The sequence below is a fragment of the Urocitellus parryii genome, chromosome 2, assembly GCF_045843805.1.
Source record: "Urocitellus parryii isolate mUroPar1 chromosome 2, mUroPar1.hap1, whole genome shotgun sequence".
Classification (NCBI taxonomy): domain Eukaryota; kingdom Metazoa; phylum Chordata; class Mammalia; order Rodentia; family Sciuridae; genus Urocitellus; species Urocitellus parryii.
Genome location: NC_135532.1, coordinates 119,452,788 through 119,474,703, shown reverse-complemented (window position 1 = coordinate 119,474,703; position 21,916 = coordinate 119,452,788).

Sequence of the window (21,916 nt, the reverse complement as noted above, 5' to 3'; positions counted from 1 at the left end):
TTTGTGGATATTGACAGATTGATTCTAAGGTTTGTATGGAGAGACAGAGACCCCCATTTAGTCAATTCATCATCAAAGGAAAGGAGCAAAGTCAGAAGACGGGGGCACATGACATCAGTACTTACTAGAGCTGGCAAAGGTCTCCCCCTTTCGGCAGGCTCTCTGCACTTTTTCCTTTGGCTATGCAAAAGCTCTTTCATTTGATGTCACCCCATTTGTCAATTCTGGCTCTTGGAGTTCTATTGAGGATATATAAGCTGTCTGAGTTCTGTTCAGGACATCACTGCCTACAGCACTCCCTGGAACGGTCTCCCCTTGTTTTCCTCTAATAGTTTCAAAGTTTCAGGTATCACATTAAGGTCTTTGATCCACTTTGAGTTGAGTTTGTACAGGGTGAGAGAGTTTCAGTCTTCTACAGGTGGGGATATAGTTTGCCCAGAACCATTTGCTAAAGAGGCTGTCTTCTCCAATAAGTGTTTTTAGCTCCTTTACCTGTAGATGTGTGGGTTTATTCCTGGGTCCTCTCTTCTATTCCGTTGGTTTATGTATCTTTTTTTTTTTTTTTGCCAATACCACGTTGTTTTCACTACAGTGGCTCTGTAATATATTTTGAAATAGGTATTGTGATGCCTCCAGCATTGGTCTTTCTGCTCAGGATTGCTTTGGCTATTTGAGTATTTTATGGCTTCCATATGAGTTGTAGGATTTTGAGGAATGCCATTGGTGGGAAGTGCATGGCATTTGTAGATCACTTTCAGTAGTATGGCCATTTTATAATATTAATTCCCCAACCCATGAACGCAGGAGGTCTTTTCAATTTCTGGTGTCTTCTTCAGACAGAGGATTAATATTAATAAAGAACTCAAAAAGTTCAACACCAAAAGAATATGTAATCCAAACAATAAATGTGCAAATGAACTGAATAGATACTTCTCAAAACAAGTCAAATGTAGTCCATAAATACATGAAAAAAGCACTCAATACTTTTAGCCATCAGGGAAAGGCAAATCAAAACTACATTGAGGGCTGGGGATGTGGCTCAAGCGGTAGCGCGCTCGCCTGGCATGCGTGCGGCCCGGGTTCGATCCTCAGCACCACATACCAACAAAGATGTTGTGTCCGCCGAGAACTAAAGAATAAATATTTAAAAAAAAAAAAAAAACTACATTGAGAATGGCTATTTGCAAGAATACAAAAATAACAAATTCTTGGGGTAAAGGAATCCTTAGACACTGTTGGTGGGGATGTGTATTAATTAGTATAGCCACCTTGGAAAAGAGTATAAATTACTAAAAACAGAATTGCCATATTAAACAGATGTACCTCTCCTGGGCATGTAACCAAAGGAATCAAAGTCAGCATACACCTGCTACTCATGTTTATTGTGGCACTGGCACAACAGCTGAGGTAGGGAATCAGCCAACATGCCCATTGACAGACAAATAAAGAAATGTGGAATGTATACACAATGGAGTATTATTCAGCCATTAATAAGATTAAATTGTAGGGCTGGGGATGTGGCTCAAGCGGTAGCGCGCTCGCCTGGCGTGCGTGCGGCCCGGGTTCGATCCTCAGCACCACATACAAAGATGTTGTGTCTGCCGAGAACTAGAAGATAAATATTAAAAATTTCTCTCTCTCTCTCTCTCTCTCTCTCTCTCAAAATAAATAAATAAAGTGTCTTAAAAAAAAAGAAAATAAATTTACAATAAATTTAAAAAAAAAAGATTAAATTGTATAATTTGCAGAAAAAATGGATGGAATTGGAGATCATCATGTTAGTCAAGATAAGCCAGACTCAGAAGAACAAGTGTCCCCAACAAATGGGACTAGAACGACTGCACATCCCCCCACAAAAGGAAAGATGTAGCTGGCTGGACACAGAACATACAAAAACACACACCTTTTACAGAAACTAACTCTGCATGAATCAGGGACCCAAATATGAAATGCAAAATATGGACCCCCCTAGGAGACAACATAGGTGGAAGTTTAGACCAATTTGGGCTCGGTGGTGACTTCTTATTTGCATCACTGGGACCCACAAAGTAGGAATTTGATAAACTGAATCACCCTAAAATCAAAGGCTTCTAAATGTTCTAAGAGATGGATATGTTTACCATGACTTAGATATCACACAGTGTGTACACAGAGTGGAGCATCACAGGGTACTCCATAAATGTGTACAAGGTTTATGTTTTTACATATCAGTTACAAATGGATGTAATTTAAAAATCTACAAGTCTGGTGACGCTGGAGGACAAAAGAATAGCCTCCCAAGAAGTCCATTTCTAATCCCCAGAAGGTGTAAATATTTTAGGACAAACTAAATACATAAAATTTAAAACTTCTGCTCTGCAAAAGACACTGTCAAGGGAATAAAAATATAAGCCACAGACTGGGAGAAACCATTTGCAAAGGACATACCAGATATAGGACTGTTATCTGAAATGTATAGAGAACTGTAAAAACTCCACATAAGAATTCAACCACCCAGTTAAAACAGGGACTCAGCCCTTAACAGACACCCATCAAAGCAGATACTCATATGCCAAGTAAGCATTTGAAAAGATGCCCTGGGTCATGCAGCATCTTGCAAATGCAAGTTCAAATGATGAGGTACTACTACACGCCTATCCAAATGGCTGAAATCCAGAACACTGACATCACCAAAGGCTGGCAAGGACAGGGAGCAACAGGAACCCCCATGCATTGCTGGTGTGAACGCAAGATGGGCCATCCACCTTGGGAGACTGTTGGCAGAGTTTTATGAAATTAAACATTCACCTAACATATGATCCAGCCATCACACTTCCTGATATTTACTCAAAGGAGATGAAAACTTACGTCCACACAAAAAACTGCACATGGATGTTTATAGCAGCTTTTTTTCATAATTGCCAGGACTTGGAAGCAAACACAATGTCTTTCAGCGCATGAGGAATAAACAGCAGAACATGTAGATGATGGAACATTATTCAGTGCTAAACAGATACACGCCATCACATCACAAAAGACATGAGGAGCCTTGAGCACATATTACCAAGTGAAAAGCCAAACTGAAAGGGCATGATTCCAACTGCCCGAACTCCTAGAACAGCAGAACTGTGGAGGAGTGAAAAGATCAGCTGCTGGGCGGGTAAGGAAGAGGAGGAGAAGAACAGGTGGAACACAGCCAGCCTTCGGGCAGTGGGTGCCCTCTGGACAATATGGTAGTGGTGGATACAGCCGTCGTGTATCTGTAAAAATATCTGCTAGAACATACAATGGCAGGAACCGTGGACACTGGGCAGTCATGAGGCTCATCAGTTGTGACAGATCTGTCACTGATGGGGCATGTCGATGACGGACATGGCTGTGCATCTGTAGGGCAGGGGCACAGGGAAAATCCCTGCATCTTCTCCTCAATTTTGCTATGAGCCTAAAACTGTATTAAAAACAGTCTATTAAGAGAGGAAAAGAAAAGGGGGTGCTTTTCTGTGTTGAGCCGTGGAAACTTTATGGTTTATTCCAACAGCATGGCCTGCCCCACCTTAACTAGTACAGGTTCATAGTATTATTAGCCTATTTTATAGATGAAGCAAATAAGAGATGAGCAACTCTTCTAAAATTTCAGAGCTACACAGGTAGAACTGGGCCTAAACTGATCCCTGATGTGCCCTAGTCCACCAAGGCATAGCCTCACATAAAGGAGCATCTTCATTACCTGGGATCTCCTGTGGGAATACTTGCAACATACCCTGATTTTCAGAGTAATTATCAACGTACCCAGGAGCTGACAGGGTCTGTCTATGCTAGAGCTTGAGGTACATGACAATCACTGGAGGTGATGGTTAAAAACCTCAGTTCCAGAACCACATTCTCATAGGTACTGAAAATCCACATTTTAAACCCATACTAAGGAATAAACTTGTTCCCACAAGTCCTGGCAGTAGCTGATCTTCATGTCAGCCAGTACCATCTTTCAGGCTCCCTTGCCCATGACTTCCTCTAATGTTTAGGGAAATTTCCCCTCTTTTGGGGTCAGGATTATGAATACTCAGCCTAGAAGCTGAAAAGTGACCATCGTGCACTTTCCCAGATCCACAGGCAAATGGCCTGGGCTGGATGCCTGGGCTTGACCCCTCCGCACCTCAACTCTGGACTGGAATGAAAGTAAGCGGGGAAGACGCAGAGAGCTGGGAGGCGTCCTGGGATAAAGCCTGTGTTCCAAGGGGCCAGTGGCAGAATGGAGAAGTCCCCTGGTGAGGTTTTGGTACCACCTGGAAGTAATTAGCCCCAAGCCCAGCTCGCCTGTTTCCCTGCCCTTTCTGTGGGCTTGTCCTGGGCACATCTAGCCTACAGCAATGCTGGGAGTCCCCTGTCCACTCCATCCACTTGACCACACCTGTGCACCTGCAAACACGTGACCCCTCCAAGAGATGGGAACTTCGGACCTGATGACAACAGAGACCAGATTGGAGGCGCAGGGGCGAAGGCACAGACAAGGTGCTAATGAGAAGAGGAGAATGGGATGGGGAGTCTTCACCTGGAGAGGAAGGGGGCAGTCCTGAGAGCGCATTTAGGCTGGCCCCAAACAGAGGAAGGGCTCACCTCTTCTCAGGCCAAGGTGGGCCGGGGTCTCGTATTTTCCCTCTGGCCCCGAGTATGGTGATTTTTTAAAAGGGATTTCTTCTCTGTGGAAGACCTTTGGAGGCACCTTGGAGCCATCCTGCACTGCTCTCTGTGGTCAGTGTGATTAGGAAAAGGGTTGCAGGGAGCGGAGCAGTCCATACCTTGTAGGAAAGGGGTGGGTAAGAAAGATTTCAGTGGGTGACAAGTTATGGATTAAGGCCCAAGAGCGGCTCTGCCTCTGTCACCATTGCTTCCCCAGGATGTCTTGGACTCCCCCTCTTCCACCCCCACCACCGTGTCCACTGCTGCAGAAAAGCAGGGGCGAATCTCCCTGGCAAGGGCTGGGCTGCCCCAGGAGCATGGTGCAGTCAGTGACCAGGCACAGGCAGAAGTCAGAGAGCTTGGGAGGGGACATCTAGAAATCGCCTGGCTCATGATGTTTTTGTGGTTGCTGACAGTGAACAGGGCCAGCTGGCCCACCTTCCCCTGCGTCCCAGGGCCTTCTGCCTGCAAGCAGTGGTGGGAAAGCCAGAATCTCCACAGCCACTCAGCGTTGACCAGCAGAGGGCTGGAGCCCCACACCCCAAAGTGGGCCCTCAGGACAGCTCCCATTTAGGTTCCTGTAGGCTTTGGGAAAGGACTTTGGGTTCTCGGTGAGCAACCGTGAGGCAGGCGTCCATCATCCATCGGCTGAGAGGCAGTGTTTTTTCTTCCCGTGGGTCCACACTGCTGTCATCTGACCCCTACTGCTGACCGCTGGCCGCTCCCTTTGTGGTGCGTTTGCTTCTCTCCGCCCACCCTTGGGTCCACTTTTTTGTGCACCTCTGCCTCTGCTCGGGACCAAACAGGAATCCCAGGAGGCTGTTTCCAGCCCATCATCCCACATCCCCATTGCTACTTGTTCCTGCTTCCTGCCAAGTGTGGGATAGATGGGGGGCTCTCTACCCTTCTTGTCCTACTTGGGAAGCAAGAACAGATGCCCTCACACTTGGGTCCCTCAGGGCCTCCTGGATTTCCCTCAACCCCTCCCAGCTCTGCTGAATGCAGCCCACAGGCCACCCCTCAGGGCTCAGCTCCTGTACTTCCCCCTCAGGCCCCTCTCCCGCCACTCCAGAGGGTCTCCTCCTGGAGCTGGTTCTGAGGTGGAAATGCAGGCTCTGAGTCATTATGCATTCTTTGGCATCTTTTGTCCTGTGCTTTTTCTGGTCCCTGCTGTGGATTAAGCATTTAAAACTAAAAAGGCTTCTCAGCCTCTCCGCTGTGCCATTCTTACCCAGAGGCCAAGTGAATTGAGCCTCCCCAGCTTGTGTGGGAGGAAGAGCCCCAGGAAAATCCTGGGGCCTGAGTGAGGGCCCGAGGTTAATGTCTTAAAATATTATTCCGCCATAGGGGTCTGATATATAGTGTTTTGCTAAGGGCCTTTTTGGGCATTTTATAAATTTCCAAGAACAATTAAATAATGATAGATTATAAGGCTTTGGATTGGCAATGCTCAGTATAATTGATTCTTTGATTACGTCTGTTTATTTAAAGAGCAGAGATTGCTTTATCTTAATGCACTGTACAAATGCAACCTTTGAGATCAACTGATACAGAACCAAGATCACCATTTTCCTCTTGTTGAATTTCATATAAACGGAAACATACTGTGGCTGCGTTTTTGTTGTTGTTGTTGTTGTTGTTTTGCTAATCTTAAAATTTGTGGGATCCACTCATGTGTTTTCTGTGTTTTGTATTGTTATGGAGATGGGGCCTTCCAAGAACCTGAGGCAGCCTGGTATCATCTCATTGAGGCAGCACAGAGACCCCTCTTCAAATCCTGATTCTTGCAATCAAGTCAGAAAGATTTCAGACCTGTGCTCGGGAGTAACAGGCATGAGTTGAAGGGACAGGAAAAGGGGAAGGGGACACTCTCAAGGGAGAGAGCGGGTCCTCTCAGGGAGGAGAGAGACAACATGCCTCTCCTGCACTCCAGTTTCATTGGGGGTCTGAGGGAAGATGCCAAAGCATTCAGCCCAGGTCACCTCTTGACTTTTGACTGACAGCAGGGTGACATCAGACTTTCAAGTCCCCACTGCTATGGCAACTCTATGTTACCTCGGCCCATGCTGAGAGGTTCTAATTGGATTCTTAACCATAGAATTATCTTTATCTTCTGAAATCTGCTCTGTGAAAAGGGTCACAAAATCTTTCCCTTCAAAGTAGCTTGGATTCCTCTTAACAATGTTATTGCCTGCCTGCATTTCCTTACAGATAACAGTAATTTGCTGAGGAATGTGACATATCCTGTCCACTTAGGCCAGGCAGAGCTGCAGGTAAATTGTTTTTTTGCAAAGAAAGCATGTGGGGTTAGCTCAGTAGGCACATCTTATAGAATTGATCTCTTAACCTTGGGTTCCCACCATCCTCATCTGACTGTCCCCTAACAGTTACTGTATTTTGTATCCCACTGTATAAATAGGCCAGAATTTATTTACCTATTTTTTTCACTGATCAACATCTAGATTGTTTCCAATTTGGGATTTTATGAAAAAACAAAAATTGCTTTGAACATTCTTGTCTTCTACTAGCTACAAGCTTGCCTTATTCCTCTGGGTTACATACTCCAGAGTAAGACTGCTGAGTCTAAAAATAGTTGTATATTTAGCATTCATATTCAAGCCCAAACAGGTTTCTAGGGCTCGTAGGAATGCATGCATTCACCAGCAGTGTGTAAGTTTCCACTTGCTTGAAATCCCAACCAGTAATTTGTATCATTTTTCTTTCAATGTAAGCACTCCCGTGGTATTTGGTATCATCTCATTGAAAAGAATCCACTTTTGCCTTAGTATTGTTATTGCCAATCAAGTGATTATATATGTGTGGGTCTATTTCTAGGCTCTGTGGTTTATTTTGCTGGTTTACTTGCCTATCCTCAGGAATTACCAAGGTGTCTGAATATCTGATGCTTTATGGTAAATCTTGAAATTTGGGTGTATAAATCCACCAACTTTGTGTTTTTCTTTAGGATCATCTTGACTACTAGGTCATTTGCATGTCTATATAAATGTTACAAATTTACACACACACACACACACACACACACACACGCACAAATCAACTAGAACTTTAATATTGATTCCAGTGAATCTGTAGGTCAATTTGGAAAGAAATTAAATATTGTGTAATACAATTTGACAAAGTCACTACATAAATCTATCTATAGACAATCATATCATCTGTGAATAAAAATGGTATCACTTCTAAACTTTCTTTTTTTTTTCTTGCCTTAGAGCACTAGCTAGTTTCTCCAACAAAACGTTTAATACAAGTGCTAATAGGAACCTCCTTGTTTCACTTCTAGCATAAAAGATAAGTTCACCATTGTATCATTTATTTGACACTAGTCATGGATATTTACTACAGGTACTCTTTATGTGTGTTCAACTCCAGGATATGGTTTACTGGTCCCAAGAAAGAGCTTGGAGGACTCAAAAGAGAGGGCTTGGACTTTTTATTACCCATATGCTCCTCAGGCAACAGCAGGACAGGACAAAGCAGAGAGCCACCCTATGCCTACAAGCAGGGGAAAGACACACCATGGGTTGCATGCCTCCTGTGTTTTATAAGTACATTCTTTTACTTTGCAACCAAGTTCCCTCTGCTCTGATCCTCACCTAAAGATTGGAGGCAAGGGAAATGGTCAGTTTTCCCTCTCTGATTCCTTTGTTATCACATTCTTTAGAGTCCTTATTCCACCTCCTGGAACAACAAGCTTTCTGTGATCTTCATACTCTCAACTCCAAAAATCACATTAAAACATTTCTTGTCTCATCCTTATTATTGGTTTTATCACAAATAACTATGTAATTTTGTCGAATTTTTTTTACATATATTAAAGGGATCCTACGATTTTTCCTATATGCTATTAATTTGATAAGTAACATTGATTTTCGAGTGACAAATCAATTTTGTAATTTTGTAAAACTTCATTTGGTCATAATGTATAATCTCTTTTATTTATCACTGAATTCAATTTACTAATATTATTTTGTTTGGGACTTTAATGTCTTTGTTCTTAAAACACAGTGACCTACAATATTTCTTTCTTAAAATGTCCTTGGAAGTTTCTTTTCATTGTTGTTTTTCATCAAGGTCATGCTTGCCTCATAAAACTCTAAGGTTTGGAATTGTTTACTCTTTCCTCTTGAAAAGTCTTTTAATTCTCCTTTCAATGTTTAGGGAAATTCACCAGCAAAGTCATCTGAGCCTTCGATTTTGTTGTTTCTTGGGATGCAAGGAGCCTTTAATTACCAATTCAACTTCCTTAATAAATCTAGAAATTATGTATTTTTCTATTTCCTCTCACATTCATGTATTTTGTAGTTCTCAAATGAATTTGGCCAGTTCAGCATTGTTGGCAAATTTGGGGGCATTAAGTTGCAATATTATTCCACTAGACTTTAAGATTTTTTTCTTTTTAGCATATGTAGTTGTGTCTCCTCTTTGTCTTTCTGACAAGGCAACTTGAGTTTTACTTCTTGATCCTATGCTCAGGGTTTATCAGTATTATTCATCTTTTCAAAGAGTCAATTTTGGGTTTTATTTTTTTATTTTTATTTCCTTTCTACCACTTTTTCTATAGATTTCTCCTCTTATTTCCTGTCTGCTTGTTTGTTTCATATGCATTTCTTTTCTAGCTTTTTGAGATGAAAACTTAAATCATTGATTTTCAATCTTATTTTAAAACTCAAAATTTCTTCCCAAGCACTGCTTCAGCTGTGTTCTTCGATTCAATATGTCATGATTTTACTTTTTGAAAACTCCGGATCAGACAAGGAGTGCTGATCCACTGAGGTGAGTCCTCAGCTCCAGGACTCATTGCTGCCACATGCTGAGGCACCTGGGAGGAGACAGTGTTTCTAGAAGATGGTAGAAGCTAGGACTGGGGCTAGGACTCGCAGGGGCTAGTGGGATGAGGAGCACCTGGCCAATGGCTTCACCTCCAGCCACTGTTCCCTTATATGACTCCTAGCCAGTCCTTGGGCAGGGATAGAGGGGTCTCCCAGGCAGGAACTGTGGAGAATGAGGGGAAGGTGGGGGAACAATCAGAAGATGAGAACCTTGGGGATGCTCTTGTGTCACCTGGACAGTTGGTGACCCAGCTCTGAATGGCTGCAGCTGTCCTGTAACGGAAAGCAATAAGGAGGCCAGCTGGTAATTGAGAAGACCAGAAGGCACATGGTCCTGGAACTTCATTCCAAAGATAAGTCGGTATTGGAGGATCACAAAAATATCGCCAGAGGGTGCAGAGGGTGCTCAGTACCCTGTAGAGCCCTGTCCAGGTGTGCACGAGCATCAGGGTGTGCATGAGCACCAGGGTATACAGGAGCATCAGGGTGTGCAGGAGCACCAGCTTCTGCAGGAGCACTGGGGTGTGCAGGAGCATCAGAATGTGCAGGATCACCAGAGGAACATTGGAATGTGCAGGAGCACTAGGGTCTGCAGGACCGGGGTGTTTAGGAGCACTAGGGTGCGCAGGATCACCGGGGTGTGCAAGAGCACCACGGTGTGCATGAGAAACAGAGTATGTAGGAGCACCACAGTGTGCAGGAGCACTAGGGTGTGCACAAGCACCAGGATGTGCAGGAGCACCAGGGTGTGTGCAGGAGCACCGGGGTCTGCAGGAGCACTATGGTGTTCAGGAGCATCAGGGTGTGCAGGAGCACCATGATATGCGAGAGCACCAGAGTGTGCAGGAGCATTACGGTTTACAGGAGCATCACGGTGTGCATGAGCACTGGTGTCTGCAGGAGCACTGGGGTGTGCATGAACATCAGGATGTGCAGGAACACCAGAGTGTGCAGGAGTACCATGGTGTGCAGGAGCACCTGGGTGTTCAGGAGCATCAGGGTGTGCAGGAGCACCAGGGTGTGCAGGAGCATCCCGGTGTACAGGAGCATCATAGTGTGCACAATACAGTGCAAGGACCCCGTGTCATCTGCATGGAATCCAGTGTGAAGGAGTAGAGTCCTCCCTAACCTTCCCTGGACCTCTGATGAAACCAAGAAGTCCCCTCAGAGTTCTGACTCCTGCTGGACTTGCTAATGTCCTTTTCTTAGGCAAACAGTGAATAGACCCGGTTCACAGGTCCTAGTTGTCGAGCAACAGGGCCGAGCTCAGGTCTGAGCTCAGAGTTAGTGAGACTGGTTTTTATGGCACTGACTTTAAAGTCCTCTCTGTGGCAAATAATACTGGTTTTCCATTTATGAGGATGATTCAAAGTTTCTTTTGAAAATACATGTAGAAGTCAAAAAACAAGTCACCTTAAGGCAAACTGTTGTGAACAATAGCGCAGGCCATGACCTGCCCAGCGAGTCCAGCGGAGGCTGGACCTGCAGAGAGGTTCCTGTCTCCCCTGCAGGTTGGGGTCCTCCAAAGCCTGCTCTGCCTTGGAGGCAGAAGCCATAGTCCTGGGCAAATGTCCCCCTGGTTTTAAGATAGTGACTTTTTCCCTGGGCATTTTTCTTTTTTTCAGGAGCAAAGCGCACACTTTAAACCCATATTTACAGCTATTTAATTTTTCTTATATGTTTTTGTTTTATTTTAAGGCTGTAAATATCAAGTCTTTTCTCTTTGAGGGAAAACACACACACACACACACACACACACACACACACACACACACCCCTCTCTGTGGATGATAAGGATGCTGACACAAAAACACAGCTAATCCCCGGTTCCATCCTTTGTTTAGCCCAAATACTAAATGAAGCTCCTTCTTTTAAGAGGGGAGGGAAGGGGTTTGGGGAGTTGGCATTTGAGGTTCTTATTAGACATAATAGGCCCAACTGGGTTGCCAAAAACAAAAATCCACCCTTATTTAGTTCCCCCTGGTTGCCAGATAAATTATCCTAATAAAAGGCAAAACCAATTTTTGAAAAAATCCAAACTAGGTGGACATATACATGATAAAGCGATACAAAACACAGGGAGAGGTTAATGGTAGAATATGGGCCATGGGTTTATGTGTGCTCACTGTAAACTCTTTTAAGCATCTCATATTACGGAAAAATTTCACAACAGGAGGTTAGGGGAAAATCCTAAGAAGGACCCATTAGTGTTACCATCTATCCTAGCTGGCGACCTAAGGCTGGATTCACAAAATCTGACTATTCCAATAACTTAAGAAAACGGCGAAGAAAGCACACAACCCACAGAAGTACCTTTTCAAAATCCTAGATGGCTCTCTGACCTTAGGGGTGCGTGGAAAGAGAGAGAGCCACTGGAATTCTTTATTCTTATATAGGAGCCACAGAAGGGGAAGTTCCATGGAACATTCTCTCCCCAAAAGGGCAAAGGGGTCGGATTATAAAGGAACAGGTGAGTGTAACTCAACCCCACCAGGTAACACCTACTCCTGGAGCCACGCCTCAACACCTACTCCTGGAGCCACGCCTCATTATCCTAACCTAGGGAAAGGCCAGGTTATTGTGGGGCGCAGTAATTGTTCAGTTTCTCTTGCTCAGGGCTTAAGGACGTGTATTTCCAGAGCGGCTCCCAGCACATTAGTGTTTTCCTCAGTCAGCAGGTAGAAAATAGGACCTCTCAGGTTTGGCGTACTGGAGGTGAGGTGGTCTTCTTGGGCCCCTAAAGGTCTCTAGAACCTTCGACAAGGTCTGTTCAGGTAAAACCTCTCTCAGTTCATAGTCAGCTGACCCCTCACCTGGGATCCCACCTGGGCAGCTGCAGGCACAGGTCACCACCTCCATGATTCTCTTTTGCAAATAAAAAACTAAAGCTCTGAACAAATAGCAATGGCCCTGGATGAGCCCAAGGTCTGCCATCAGTCCCTTGCTCTGTCCTCTCTACCTCTTCATTCCCATCAGGACTCCCTGCCTTCTTGTTGGGGGCTGTTCCAAGTTATCAGGGAGACAAAAGGGGTCTGCTAAACAAATTCAAGGAATGGAGTAGCCAAGGTGTTAGTGACTCAGAGGTGCTAAATATGCTGCTCGTCCCAGGAGTGTTGGGATTTTTAAGACAAATAGCAATACCTAAGCCAGCTTCACCTGTGCAGCTCTGGGCGTGGTCCATGGAGACTGCCTGGGAAGGACTGCAGTAGAAGTCAGGGGAGGCACAGGTGGCCCGTTGCCAGTCATTCCTGGTAAGCAACCAGCCTCTGTACTGACACACAAGCCAGCACAGGAGACCCACACCCATCAGCTAAGGGTGCTTTGTATCGTGGTGGATCAGTTCTGTTGCAGACACGCATTAAAAACGCTACTTACATTTTAAAATTTATGTTTGTTACAGAAAATTTACCTTTGGGTTAATGGTCTTAGTAACCATTGAGACCTGATGCACATTTCTCAACCCAGTCCTTCTGGTGAGTTCCAGAACTGAGAGATGCTCCATGGGAACGGAAGCATAGTTAACAAGCCAGGAAAAGTCCATCGACCCGAGCACCTGGGATTTCTTTAACTCAAATGGAGCAGATTGTTGTCACAACACGACTGATACCACTAACACAAGGGCACACTCTGTCACAACATCAGATGGAATGCTCATTAATTAGGTTTGGTCTTGAAATTTTTCCAAAGTTTCACAACTAATGAAAACCCCACTATTTCAGCATACTCAAAAACCCTAGGGTGAGGTTACTTTAAATAGCCCCAAGCCAGAGACAGTACCTCATGAAGTGAAGGGCTTCCCAGCAGGGAGAGGAACAAGCATAACCCCACAGGGACCAGAGAATTCCCACCTGAATGGATGAAGGTGGAGGGCAGCGTCTCTTTCCACCTCATGAGACTTTATCATCTCTTATTTGTATTTATTTATTTTTAGTAGTACAGATTGAACCCAGGGTGCTCTACCACTGAGTTACATTCCCAGCCCTTTCATTTTTTTTTTCCAAATTGTAGACAGGGTCTTGCTAAGTTGCTGAGGCTGGCCTCAAACTTGGGATCCTCCAATTTCAACCTCCTGAGTTGCTGGGACTATAGGTGTGCACCATTGTGCCCAGCTGCTTTTAATCATCTTTGAGATATAATTCACATGTCATAAAATTCACCCAGTTAAGTATAGAATTCAGTTCCTAAGCATATTCATGGGATTGTGCAAAAATTGATACAATCTAATCTTAGGAGACTCTTAATCACATCAAAAATAAAATCTGTTAGTGACATGTGGCTGGTGTCTTCCGCTCAGCGTATTCTCAGGCTTCTTCCATGTTCAGTGTGTGTCTGGAATTCGTTCCTTTTTATTGTTGAATAGCACTCTGTGGATACCCCACGTTTTTATGCATTCGTCGGTTGGTGGGCATTTGCATTTTCCCACTTTCTGGCTATTATGAATTAATGTGTCTCTGATCACTAGTGGCTGCTCCATTTCATGTTTCCATGAGGAAACATAGGAAAATCCAAGCAAGGTTTGGAAGGAAACGGAGGCTAGGCCTCAGAGACCTGCACTAGTGAAACTGATGAGATGGCACAGACTCCGAAGGTGCTGAGCTGGGGACTTCCCGTTGCCAGGGGCTGCCACACAAATCCTGTAGATCCTCCATGCTCAAGCGCTGGACCGTGGGCAGGCAGCATCCTTCTCACCTGGGAGCTCGTCAAGGAAGCAGACTCTCGGCTGGCCCCAGGCCTGCCACCCCAACTAGTTTTAACAAGCGTCCTGGTGGTCGGTCTGCACACACACCACAGCTTGGGACTCGCTGCTATGGAGCCCTTCAAGTAAGGAGATGTCCAAGCTGCAGTGCAGAAGGCCACCTGGTGCCTGTGCCACAGGGGCTGACAAGTGCTCAGGACTGGCTCAGGCAAACTGGTCTCCAGGGCCCCGAGACAAGCCTCAGTTCTTATTCTTTCCTTGTATTCTTTGGGTTCTCCAGGTTATAATCTTTTTTTTTTTTAAATAACCAGTTCCTTCTCTGCCTCACCTCCTGTGGCACTGCACTTCTGCATGGCACAAGGGTCTTCAGCACACCACAGGGAACAGCCCATCAGTGAGTCCAACAAAATGAGAAGACCTAAGCCTTTTGGAGAACACTGAATATGGGGATGTGTCCACGGCTTTCCTAGGTCCTGAAACAACAGAGACCACCTTTCTTATTTATGTCCTGTATCCTGTATAGTGCTAAGAATTGAATAATGGAAAATCAAAGTAGGAAAAGCTATGAAAAGTTACTGGAGGGAGGGTCTGTGTAAAATAGATGTCACGGTGTATAGTTCATTTTGCCAGAAATCGGTTGCAAATTTGGTCCTGACATTCCCAGCAGACAAGCAGAAGAGGAAACACGGGAGTTACATGGTCAGTGTTCCCAAGAGGAAGCTCAACGGGCTGCTCAGGGGTTGCCCAGTCGTTCTGGTGCTGAGGTCAAGGACAATTTTCCTCTTCAGTACTCGAAGCAGACGGGTCCCAACCCATGAGCCCCCAGTGAGTTGACATCCCCTTAAGACACCCAAGAACTCTAATGTGAGCCCCATGGGTGAGCACGGGGGTGAGCCAAAGAGGGCAGGCGGGAAAGGCCCAACACCTTGCCTTCCATGGACCACTTGAACTCACCATGCTGGGAGCTCAGGCCTCTGGGCATTACGTCGTAAACCATGGTAGGAACTGTGTAGCTCTCCACTTGGAGTGGCCAGTCTAGTAACTAATGTTTGTGGAGTTTTGTTTTCTTCTTCTTTTTCTTTTTTTACGTGTGTCTCTTCCCCCCCCTCAGTTCTTACCCTACTGCCAAAAAAAAAAAATTATTTATTTTTAACAGATACATAAAAATTGTCCATATTGATGGGGTACCAGGGGGTGTTTCTACAGTTGTATATTTTGTGCAATATTTAAATCAGGTTAAACATACCTATCACCTCAACCAGATATCATTTCTTTATGGTCCAAACATTCCGAATTCTTTCTTCTAGCTCTTTGAAGAAATACGTTACATTTACATCCAATGCTTCGGGGTCCCTGCAGTGGCTGTCCTGTACAGAGAGGCACCAGACCTCTTTGCTCCCCTGTACCCCTGTAACTGTAACTTAGTGCTCATCGATCAGCCGTCCCCATCATTCCTCCCTCTCCGCCATCTATAGTCACCACCATTCAACTCTCCACTACAACGAGACCCGCATGTTTGTGTTCCCACTGGGCCACGAGATCCATTCTCCTTTATCTAACAGGGAAACCTGCTTCTGCTTCCATAGTTCAATCATCTGATGATGCTGGAAGAAATGGGGCCTCGAGGTCGTCTGGGTTATGTGCCATGTCACTGGCCGCTGGCCACTCTGTGGTGCAGTCCCTCCAACAGTGCCTATGCAGAAGTGTGGCTGTCCATGATACTGGTGGCTGGCTAAGATAAACAGGGCAGGCTAGCAAAAGCTTGCAGTGGGCGGGGCCATGTGACTCTGGGCAAGAGGCTGCCTCAGTGTGAGAGCAAGCACTGGGCGGGCCATAACTGGACAAGCCAGTGATGCCCTGGATCTTTCTCGCCTGCAGTAAATAATCAAAGCATTAATGCTGTCTGGATTCTCAGTACTTGACCCAACTTCACAACAATCTCTAACCTCCATTTTACAGATGAGGAGACCGAAGCACAGAGAGGACAGGTACTTGCTCAAGTACCAGGCAGTCTGACCCAAGTCTGACCCATGAACCCTGAGCTGGAGTAACCGAGCACTGAGGGCCCTCCCACGGCTGCTATCACCTTGCTCTTTCGCCAGCGGGATGATACTAGGGCCGTTGTGAGGACCGAGACCAGAGGCCCAGTGCTCAGCCTGGCCCCAGTGCCCCCAGTGTCTGCTCCGACTGTCCACACTTCCAGTTCACCATGACCATTTCATGGAACAAATCACTTCCATCCTGTGCTCCATGGCTGCTCAAGTGCACATTAGTCCAAACCAACCAAATAACACATCCTGACAACGGGTAGGTTCAGTCATGAGATCCAGCAAGTCCAGGCTGGTCTGGAGCCTTGCGGGTCCTCAGGAGAACCTCTGTGGAACTTTCTGCGATGGCAGAGCACTCTGTGTTGGTGTCATCCTGAACAATAGCCACTGGCACCATGGCCCGCCCAGCCCGCAAAGGGGCTGGTGTGGTGGTGGGTTGCACGTTTGGCTGGTTTAGTTTTATTTCATTTGAATGTTTGTGGTGGTGGCCACGTATGGCTCATGGTCATTGTGCTGGACAGCTTAAGCTCAATGCCTGACCGGAAGCCCCTGGAGAGCAGGCAGGAGGGAGGAATCTGGCCTGAGGAACCAGGTTCTGAGGTCCCCTCTGCCTGCCAGGTGGGAATGTGCGTTTGGTGAGGGGCGACAGGACAACTCTACTTTCCTTGCTGAAAGGTCTCTTTGATTCTCAGTGGATTTTGATGCCTTGTGATTGTTAAAAGTTATTTTGAGGCCGATGCCTTGATTTTGAACGTCTGGGCTGCAGAACTCGGAGGATACAATTCTGTCATTAAGCCACAAGGGTGTGTTCCTTTGTTACAGACTTCCCAAACCAGCCTGTGGTCACTGCCAGGCAACCACACTTCAGGAGACAACTAGCTGCCCGCATGACAGAGGTCCCTGGGGATGGAGGTGCAGCCTAAGAATCCCCCTCACCTAGGGTCATGGCTGTGGGAACACCTTAGCACAACGCATCACTCGTGTGCTGGTGACAATGAGGGGTAAGGAAGTCTCCCGTGCTGATCATCATATGAGGGGCAGCGTGTGAGCACGTAGAGCACACGACACCTGATAGTAGACCACTGTTCTAGCTGTGTCAATCAGGAAAGCAGCTCTAGTGGAGGAGACCATGCAGTGTGCCAGCAGTACGGCATGCTGACCGGTGACAGATCGTGCTGCAGGCAGAGATGGGAAGGTGGCTTCAGGTCAGAGCTTGGGCTTTTAATATGGGAAAGAGCAGAATGAGGAATCCCAGATTGGGAGGGGGCTGTCCATGAGCGTGTGTGGAAATTGGCATCCTAAGGAAAGCCAGGTGTATATCCTGGGGACACAGGTGTGATGGCCTTGAGTCAGGGGAGGAGAGAGGGAGGTGGTGGTGCTGCCCCTCGCTCAGCCCTGGTTCTCCAAGGATCCCGCCCCTCCTTTAAGTCAGAGTGCTCGCTGTTGAGTGGAGAACATCAGTGAGTGCATCTGAGTCTCGGCATGTGACCTCTGTCCTCACACAAATGCTCAGGCCTCAGGTCATGTTCTGGTTCTAGATACTCTAGACACTGAAGAAGCCCCCTCCTCTGCTCCCCATCCTCCTACCACCAGCATTGGTTGGGTGACTATTTCAATGGCTGCCAAAATTTGCAGAAAACAAAATTGAAATGTAATGAGGCTTGCTTGGGTAAGCCAATTTTTAAATGATAGTAATTAAGGGAGTTTTCACATAGGAAAGGCTTTGTTTGGATTGCAATGTTAAAAGCCACCACCAGGAACATGAGATCCATAAAGTATTCTCTCTTTGCTGCCTTGAGATCACACTGGCCAGTGTTTGAGCAGTGAATGCTGTCTCGGTGGCCGGGCCTGGCTTTTGCCCCACTCCACTACCCTACTGTGCCTTGCACAGGGCTGTGACCTCCCGGGCTGTCTGCAAACAGACACCAGGCCATCTGCCCTCTCGCCTTCCACCCAAACACAGCTGCTGGGCTCCGTCCCAGCTTCAGCCATCTGGAGGAGGAACAAAGACCCCTGTCCTCGCCCTCCCCCTCTGCCAAGGGGAGGCTCAGCCAGGAAAGAAAAATGGAAGAAGAAACAAGATCCAGCCACCAGTGGCAGGCAGCCCTCCTCTGTCAGGGTCAGTGGCATTCATCCCCAGATGTGGGCTGAGCTCTGGTGAGTGCCAAGCCCTGGACCAGACTCCTGGGGCCCCAGCATGAGACGCAGTCTCTGGCCTCCAGGAGCCAACACTGCAGAGAGGGCAATGCCTTGTCCACTGCAAGGGGGTGCTTGAATTGACTGACAGGTCAGAGCCAGGCCACAGGAGGTGATGACAGAAAGGCGTCCACAGAGGGCACCAGCAGATCCATGGGAAAAAGCTGGCCCGGGCGGTGGGCAAGAAGCAGGAAGAGGAGGTGAGGGGGAGAGAGACTGGGCAGGGACCAGGAACTGCAGAGGTCGTGATGCCCAGTAGAGAAAGAAGGGGGACAGTGCAGGGCTGTGGGCGTGGCAAGGTCCCTAGCTGAGGTGGTGGGGAAGAGGAGGATTCACAGCAACCAATCAGGAGCAGTCGCAGTGACCCAGAGAATTGGCGGTGGCTGGACAAGGTGACTGTGGAGGCGGCAGATAAAATGGAGGGAGAAATCTTTGCTAAAAATGTGAGCTCCAAATGCCCCAGACTGGCTCCCAAACAATCCTGCCTCACAGTAAGTGCTGCAGAGAAGCAATCAGATCCAAATGAGACTCCTCTTCAGAATAGCCGGAGCCCTTCTCAGACAGGGCAGAGCTGGACTGTGAGGACAGCTGCTGCCCCAAGGGCCAAGCGCCACAGGTGGTCTATACCCATCAGCAGCTCAGAAGGACCTCTCATGAGAGGGGCCTGGAGTTCTGAAAGGGCTCAGACCTAACTGTAGCCTTTCCCGCTGCGTCCTCAAAGCCACCAGAGAGCCCCCTTTCCCAAGGCAGGAGGTCCAGCAGGTTGCAGAGGCTCTCAGGCACGTCTGGCCTGATGGGGAGAACCCCAGGAGGAGTGTCACCAGCCTCTGGGTCCTCTCCCTGGGTTCACAAGCTGCCCACCAGACTGGGGACAGCCAGGTGTTGACTTCCATCTTTAATCACAGGGCTGTGTTGCAGGAGGATTGTGTCCCCAACTCTCGTTGGGGGAAATGCAGTCCCCAGGGCAGGAGTAAAAGAAGAGGGCCTTCTGGAGGTGACCAGGTGAGTGAGTTCAGGCCTTTAGGAGAGCCCTCTGCCATGGCGTCTGACCTTCGTGCCTCTCCGTGCCGTCTGCCACATGGGCACAGCACTCAGAAGTGGCCCTTCCAGAGCCTGGAACTGCCAGCGCCCGATCTTGGATTCCAGGCTTCCAGACTGAGGAACAGAGGGCTGCTGTTTAGGGACCGCGCAGCCTGAGGGCTCTCTCACAGCAGCAGGATACATGGACGCCACCTGTTCAAGTCCCTGGGGCTCACGGTTTCCAGGCTCCCAGGAGGGACCAAGGGCAGGACAGCCGGCAAGGAGCAGTGACCAAGCGACGGCCATGCTCCATCTCAGATGGAAGAGGACACCAGCCATGCCACGCTCCACCCTCAGCCCTGGGCCATGGATGGTGCAGGTGACCAGGGCCACAGAGGCTGGCTCACTGCCTAAGTCCCAGCTTCTAGCTATAAAATAACTTTCAAAGCATTTCCCCTCTTTGTCTCCTTGCAGATTTTTGCCATTTCTGAAAATGAGACACGGCAACTATTGTAGGTTATAGATGTAGCAGCTAAATTAAAGCACTCAGGGCCTGGGGATATAGCTCAGCTGATAGAGTGCTTGCTTTTCGTGCTCAAGGCCTTGGGTTCAATCCTCAGCACCACACACACACACACACACACACACACACACACACACACACAAGACATTCATTTAAATGTGAACTTCCTAATCATCCTTAGACACTACGTACATAAGTCACTGTCACACTGCCCCCCCCCTCAAATGTGTACAATGAAAATAATAACTAGGGCTGGGGATGTGGCTCAAGCGGTAGTGCTCTCGCCTGGCATGCGTGCAGCCCAGGTTTGATCCTCAGCACCACATACAAACAAAGATGTTGTGTCTGCTGAAAACTAAAAAATAAATATTTAAAAATTCTCTCTCTCTCTCTCTCTCACTCTCTCTTTTTTAAAAAAAGAAAATAATAACTAATGAAAATACATAAACAGTAAGTCACTAAAAATTCATGCAATTTTTTTTCTTTCTCAGTGATGAATCTTCATTTCACCTCTGATTCATTCTTTTTTACTTTTAACAGATAACATTTAAAAAATTACAACTGCCAAAAATAGCTCTGGGTTGATTTTCTACAGTTTTCCAGGCCCTTGTGATGTTGCTGCTTTCCTCTAAGGAGGGCACTTTGTGTTTGTTTAGTGGTTTTTTTTAAAATATGTATTTTCTTCTGCTTAATGCTTGTATTTTAGAATCTTGTCATTAGTGTTACACCCTAAATTGGACAATATGAAGACAATAGACTTAAGCTTATTCAGCTGATTCACAATTTCTTACACATAATCAGCAGTTTTAGAAGACATGATAAATTAATACCATGACCTTGAAAACAGATTGCTTAGCTGGTGCAGTGGTGCATGGCGATCCCAGCAACTCAGGAGACAGAGACAGGAGGATCATGGGTTCAAGGCCACAAAGAAACCCATCTCAAAGCACAAACAGCAATGACTGGATGACTTAAGGGTCCAAAAATAGTTGATTAGTTATTTCTTTGGGAAATTTCTTCTTCTTTTTCTTGGCGTATTCACATATTTAAGATAGTAAATGAGAGTATCTTTGGTGTGCCGACCTTGCCTTGCCCTGGCCTCTGTGGGCCCTGGCCTCTCCACCTGTGAGCAGTAGAGATAGGAGGGCAGCAGAGCTCCGGGCTCCCCTCTGGAGCTCACTCATAGCCAGAGCTGGGGTGAGCCAGGCCTCCTGCAGGCTGGGCAAGTGCTCCACCACGGAGCCCATCCCTGCCATTGCTTCTTGTCCCCTTTGACAGAAGCCACTAACTCAGTGCCCAAGGGCTACGAAGCCTCCGTCCCCAACATCCACCTTACCCCTTTCTGTGGCTCTCTACTGTGTGGAGGTTGGACCACATTGCGTAGCCAGTGAGCCCTCAACAGACTTCTGCTAGACAGAAGAGAAGGCACACATTTCCCTTTTATTTTATTTTGTGGGGGGGAATACCAGGGATTGAACTCAGGGGCGCTGGATCACTGAGCCACATCCCCAGCCCTATTTCATATTTTATTTAGAGACAGGGTCTCACTGAGTTGTTTAGCAACTCAGTTGCTGAGGCTGGCTTTGAACTCGCTATCCTCCTGCCTCAGCCTCCAGAGCCATTGGAATTACAGGCCTGTGCCACAGTGCCTGGCTGAGGAAGTTGGCTGCTCTGGAAGTTGCTCTGTCTGAAGACTTCTCAGAATTTTCTTTGCTTTGTTTATCCTTCAATCCCATTGTGTTCTTGTGTTCGGTTTCAGCAGATGGTCTTCTAAAAGGGAAAACATGTCATGGTGCTCAACTCCCTTGCCCTGTTCCTCACTTACCTATCCTGGAAATCTCTTCCCATCCTATCCTTTTCTGGCTTTTAGACTTACTTTTCATTTTGAATCACGCTAACCTCCTTATCCACAATTTCTGATTCTTTC